This window comes from Scardinius erythrophthalmus (genome assembly GCF_964197995.2).
Source record: "Scardinius erythrophthalmus genome assembly, chromosome: 11".
Classification (NCBI taxonomy): domain Eukaryota; kingdom Metazoa; phylum Chordata; class Actinopteri; order Cypriniformes; family Leuciscidae; genus Scardinius; species Scardinius erythrophthalmus.
The window spans coordinates 6,192,879-6,199,394 of record NC_138231.1 but is presented as its reverse complement, the minus strand read 5'-3'; the positions used below and the strand labels follow the sequence as shown (position 1 = coordinate 6,199,394).

General features: G+C 37.2%; 1 pseudogene across 1 annotated transcript; it reads left to right on the top strand.

Moving 5' to 3' along the window:
* The first annotated feature begins 2,514 nt into the window (after positions 1-2,514).
* LOC308698213 (trace amine-associated receptor 1-like) lies at positions 2,515-3,479 on the top strand (annotated as a pseudogene). The gene has a single exon. The product of its transcript is annotated as a trace amine-associated receptor 1-like (transcript).
* Positions 3,480-6,516: the final 3,037 nt, after the last annotated feature.

Sequence of the window (6,516 nt, the reverse complement as noted above, 5' to 3'; positions counted from 1 at the left end):
CGTCTTGTTTTGTTCCTGCTTTTTCGTTATTTTTCTTTCTCGTACGAGTCTCTTCATTTTATATTACTTAAACTTTGTTTTTAGTTGTAACTCCGACTTCTTGTTTTAATAGTCAGTGTTCCTTCACTTACACCTCAAAGCAGTGGCGGCTGCTGGTCTTTCAAAGAGGGGAAGCTCATTTTCGGCCTACATCATAAAAATTATTAATTTATTTATACGTAAATTCTATGTTCCTTTTCAAGAAAATGCTCTGTGAAAAATGAATGTAATCATATAATAAAGGTATAAATAATAATATAATAAAGTATAATAATAATGTTACTAATAATAATATATATTTTTTATTATTTAAATAATTATTTTTGAATTATTACTAATAATAATAATATAAAAAATATAATAAGTAATAATATAATAAAGGTGTAAATGTATAATTGTGTGAAATGTATTATAAAAATTGGCTAGCAATTTCGACAAGCAAATACCAAGAAATAGATTTGAGCAGTTTATCTTTGAAAAATCCGCGATGGGACTGAGCTCGAACAGCTTCAACATCAGCGACTTTTTATTGTATGAAATCGCTGTCAATCAAAAGGAGACGCAGCCTTTCGACAGACCCTCCAATCATCATGCGGAAGCCTGGAGTCCAGGCCAGCCCACTCCCCGTTCACCCCCAGAGAAGCTGAGCTTCCATGGGCGGGACATAATCGCAGCATTTATCCAATGACCGTCTAGTTTCGAAGCGCTGAAAAAAACTGTTCGAAGCAGCCCCATTGAAGTCAATGGAAGCTGGGCTTCAACAGGGAAATGCACTGTGACGCTACGGGAATGTATGAGAAGGAAATCGAGTCAGCCGACCTGTAACTGATTCTGAACGAACTCGTCTTTGAGACGAACGTTTTCTAACGCATTTTAGTCAATAATATGTTAATACAATAGTACATATTTGACCATTCATTTTTTGACATTATAAGGGAAGCCGAGCTTCCCTTGCAGTCTTAAAGAAATCGCCACTGCCTCAAAGTGAAACGAACTTAAATCAAGTCTTAGCAGCTCACACGTGAACCGTTTTGAAACTCCCGCTCCGACGCGCACTCAGGAAGAACCCAAGAACGTTTCAAACGGACACGCAAGCATCGGCTACTCGCCGTCCCATCTCAACCACAAGGTTTTCAATGCAAGTATTTTTGATCTCTTACCAAGATTTGAATGCGTATTACATTTACCTGTTTAAGGTGATTTTGACACTTTGATGGTTCTCAAAGGCTATACATTGTGATTTGTTTACCACTCTGCAATCTGCTGTTTTTCCTTCCTGTTTATTTTACTTTCATTTTACTGTCACATATATTCTTTGTTAGATGTAGTTGTAACGTTACCTTTATAATCGCATTTTATTAAAACTGATTATACTCTTGATTGTCTCTGTTTGCTGCTCACAGAACAAAGCCTCTTAAATGTGTTCGATCTTATAGTTACAAGCTCGATAAATTTGTGAGTGACCTACCAGTTAATAATCTCGTGAACAAGACAATTATTCTCTGTGGCCAAGAGAATATATTTTCTTGAGAATTTATAAGAATATCTCTTATTGAGAGTTGATAATAACATCGCATGATTCGCCTGGCGGACAGACGGATTATCTGATACAATTTGATTTGGTAGGCATTCACAAAATTCAAATTATAGCCCTTCTGTGTGTTCATAATTAATTTCAATTCGTTGGAATTGATTGTCTATATACAGAGATCTAACTATATGGGCTGTGTATTACCTTTTGGGTAAGTTTAAATTGTGTAAGTTATAGCCAGTATGATTAGTTATTGATTTATTAATTTCATAAATGAAAATTAATAAATCAATAACTGTACATTCCCCTCATATTTGAGCTGGTGTTCTTACAGTTTTCAAAAACTTTAACTTTGAAACCCGTTTAAAAAAGTTTTTAGGCCCCCAAAACGCATAAAAACAGTGTTGTGTAACTGGCCCCTAAGAGCCATTAAAAAAAAACCTACAAATCATTAGCAAAACATACTTTATTATAATTACACATTTCCATATTCCAAAACTATTATTTTAATAGGCATCAATAGAAAAACATGCTTTTTCCTCCAGATGGTGCAGTTACATTACCTACCAGCAGGGGCTAGCTGAACAACCAGCCAAACTGACCACTAGAAACGCACATTGTTTACTCTTACAGCATCTTGAGACCCGAAAGCCAATTAGGAGATCCTTATTATCACATGACAGGACAAAGCCCTTTTTTCTTGGTTCAGAAAAACACACTCTCTGTATGAAAGTATTCAAAAGGCAAGAAAATACAGACGTTCCATCATCTGCTCAGGACGCAGGAAGTCTTTCTGTGGTAAGATTACAAAAAAGAAAAAAAAAAAACACTCACATATCGAATTTACATTACATTAAATTTACATTTAATTACTAATTTAATGAATTGCCTCACTGGGTCTTTATACAATATTTTATATTTAACATTTTCCATTTACACCAAAAATGAGACCTAATATCAACTCGTTTTTTCATAGGTATTCAAGTCTTTCGGCCTCTGTTTCGAACGTCTATTCTCCTGTCATTCGTGCTCCCCTTTACTTCCTCTTTGCTATAACCATCATTGTGATTGTGTTCGGCAACCTGTGGGTCATCTGCACCATCTCCTCTTTCCAGCAGCTCCACACACCCACCAACTACCTGATCGTCTCAATGGCCGTAGCCGACCTGCTCCTGGGCAGCTTTGTCATGCCCCCCAGTATGGTGCGCTCTTTGGAGACATGCTGGTATTTTGGAGACTTCTTCTGCAAGTTTCACTCCGGCACTGATTTTACGCTGTGTAACGCATCTGTTTTGCACCTCACTTTCATTTCAATTGACCGTTATTACGCAGTTTGCCAACCACTGCAATATCACCGCAGAATTACCATGCGTGTGAGCATAGCCATGATCCTGTTCAGCTGGTGCTTCTCTGCCTTTATTGGCTTTGGCATCATATTCTCAGAGCTGAAAATCGAGGTAAAAAGAACCGAGGAGCTGCATGTTGCTTGTAAGGGAGGGTGTTTAGCATTGCATGGAAGAGAAATCGGAGTGACATATTCGATTGTGTTTTACTTCATCCCCATGTTTATAATTGTCAGCATTTACAGCAGGATTTTTGTTATAGCACAGAAACATGTTCGTGTTATAAATAACTACCCTTCAAGCTCATCAGTTAGTAAAAAGGATCTGAAAGCCACTAAGACGCTTGCTATTGTCATTGGAGTTTTTATGTCTTGCTGGACACCTTATTTCATGTGTAACATCATAGATCCTGTGGTTAACCACACAATTCCAGCACTTTTATATGAGGTCCTAATGTGGGTGGCTTATTTGAATGCAGTGTTTAACCCGTAGATTTATGCTTTCTTTTACGGCTGGTTCAGAGAAAAATCCAAACTTTTATACAAAAAATATATAAATTGTGCTAAAGGGCCTATTATGAAATCTAGAAGCACATATTATTTCATTTTTTCATTCTAAATGTTTTCTACTTTTTTCATTAACATGTCCTTTTCAGTGCATGTGAAGTTTCTATTTATTATAAAATGTCTTTGAACCGCATTATAATCATTATCATTAAAATATTCATTATAAATCATTATAATGAACTGTGATACTTTAATTTAATATACAGAACATGCATGAACTTATTTAGTCACTGTTAACCATGTTTCTATTTCTATTGTGTTTTGATTAGAGCCCAACCGATAAAGGATTTTGAAGGCCGATACCGATACAAATATTTGTTGGTTTTAAAATCCGATATATCGGCCGATATATATATATATATATTTTTTTTTTTTTTTCAGAAACGCGCAACAAAACATTAACAGATTTCCTTAACATTAGTTATTTGTAGTTATTTATGAGTTTTAACTAAAATAATATGGTAATGCATTTTAAAAAGAAACTTGTTTCTTTTGTTGTCACAACAGAACAGAGGAACATCAAAATATATTAAAGTTCTGATAAATAAAATGTATAAAAATACAAACTTAAGATATGAAACGTAAAGTCCTTTGATTTGGTTGTTGTTTTTGTTTAAAGTTACCAGTTTTAAAAGACTTGGTAAGCTTCATAAATATAACTTTGAATAGGACTGGAGACAAATTCTGTTAAGTTCTATCATCATTTATATTATCATTAAACAAGATAAAGGTCACTCCTAAATGTTTGTGTGTGTGTGTAATAATTAGTCCCACTCCCTACATTGCCTTATAAGCTACCTTATAATTACAAAGTCAACTTGCTTATCCCTTTACCTGCACTTTTTAAATTCTTTCCATCAAGCTACATCAAACCATTTTCAATCATCATCAGTTGCTGCCTGCCTTCTAAAACCTACTATTTAGCGATCTAAATCCATTATGTGACTCGTTAATGCTGCGGCTAAACGACAGTCTGCAACGCACACTTGGCGTCATTGGATTTCACACACACGTGTAAAAGAAAAGCTAACTTTTATGCACAAGCTACATTTGATACTTTTTCTCTGTCTAAATGTTCACTCCTCGCAACTTACATTTTACAATGCAGGGACTGTAACTAGAGATATGCTAGTTATAAATACAGTAACCATTACTTTATTTAGGCAGAATAAGGGCCAATCTCATTTCTGTCACGACCGGGTCAAAAACAAAACCGAGGACTCAAATGCAGCAAAAAACAAAAGGTGAACTTTAATAAAATAACACAATACAAAGAATAACAAAAATACCCACGAGGGGGGAAAATACTTAAACAAATCTTAAACTGGAACAACACTAGGAAACAAACACAAAACTTAGACAACGTAACAGCACAGGACTACAGACACAAGGAGACTAAATAGGGGAACAAACAAAGGAGGGTAACGAACACAACAGGTGGAGCAAATTAACCAATAACTGGATAACAAGATGGGAGGGGCTAAACGGCAGACATGAGCACATGGCTCAAAACAATAAAACACCCATGTGCATGACAAGACAGGACAGACATGTGACAATTTCTCTGTCTTACCCCTTCCCCTTCCCCTTTGTCTGCGTCTTCTCCTTGCCCCTCGGTACCGAGTGAAGGGGGGTAGGGGGAAGAACATTTCTCTAAGAAATGAGACACCACTCGATTACCGTTTGCGTCATCTTCCCTTTCCGCTAGCTGGCTGCTACGTCAACAGAGGCGATACGCGTTGACATAAACAAACGGAGATGCCGTCGTCTCGGGTTGTGATATCGATTGCCTGGTCTCTCTTTATCTTTGCACGCTTGTGTGCCATCAGTCAAAGACATTGTTTCATTGTTTTAACGGCAGCGCCGGCGACACCATAGCTAAGCAAAACATTAGCAAACGGCAAATAGCGCATAGCTGCTAGCTAGCGGTTAACTAGCGATTCAAAACAAAAACATTACAATAAAAACCACTTGAACATTTTATTAAAAGTATCATAAAACACGAGTGTCATTAAACTGCTGAAAATACTTACATTTGTGCGACTCACTTCTGAGAAATTCCTACCCCTCTCTTTCAAGTGTACAAACTTCGTTTCAAGGGCTATGTAGCCCTACGCCTTGGCCCTAGCCCTTAGTCAAAATGAGAATTGGGACACCACTTCCCCTCACATGAACGCGCAAAACCGAGGGTAAGGGGTAAGACAGGGAAATGAGACACAGCCTAAGTTCGTTGTGGTGATCTCACTCGCGGATATATCGCCAGCTACATAGCCCTTGAAACGAAGTTTGCGGAGGACCACACTTGAAAGAGAGGGGTAGGAATTTCTCAGAAGTGAGTCGCACAAATGTAAGTATTTTCAGCAGTTTAATGACACTCGTGTTTTATGATACTTTTAATAAAAAAGCCTCTGTTGACGTAGCAGCCAGCTAGCGGAAAGGGAAGATGACGCAAACGGTAATCGAGTGGTGTCTCATTTCTTAGAGAAATGTTCTTCCCCCTACCCCCCTTCACTCGGTACCGAGGGGCAAGGAGAAGACGCAGACAAAGGGGAAGGGGTAAGACAGAGAAATGAGATTGGCCCTTATTCTGCCTAAATAAAGTAATGGTTACTGGGGAAATGTGGGGAAAGGGCCAAAGATGGGTATAGCCAACATATGATAAGAAACAATAGGAAAGGATTAGGAGGCTATATGAGTTAAAAGGCTTCAGTTGATCTTTATGGAATGAAAACACAGAATGTCTTATTTTATGTATTGCATGACTTAAACACAAACACAGGTTTGATGCTCAAGAAGCATTAAATTCCATAGATTATTCAAGAACAAATGATTAAGAAAGAAAGGCAGTAGGGAATTTGCATCATTAAAGCAAAAAAGCATTCATCAAAACTAGAGCCCGACCGATTTATCGGCAGGCCGATATTATCGGCCGATGTTAGGCATTTTCCAAACTATCGGTATCGGCATTTATAATGGCCGATAAATGAATATTTCAAAAATAAATTAAAAACGGACGAAACACCCTTCAACCATGTCA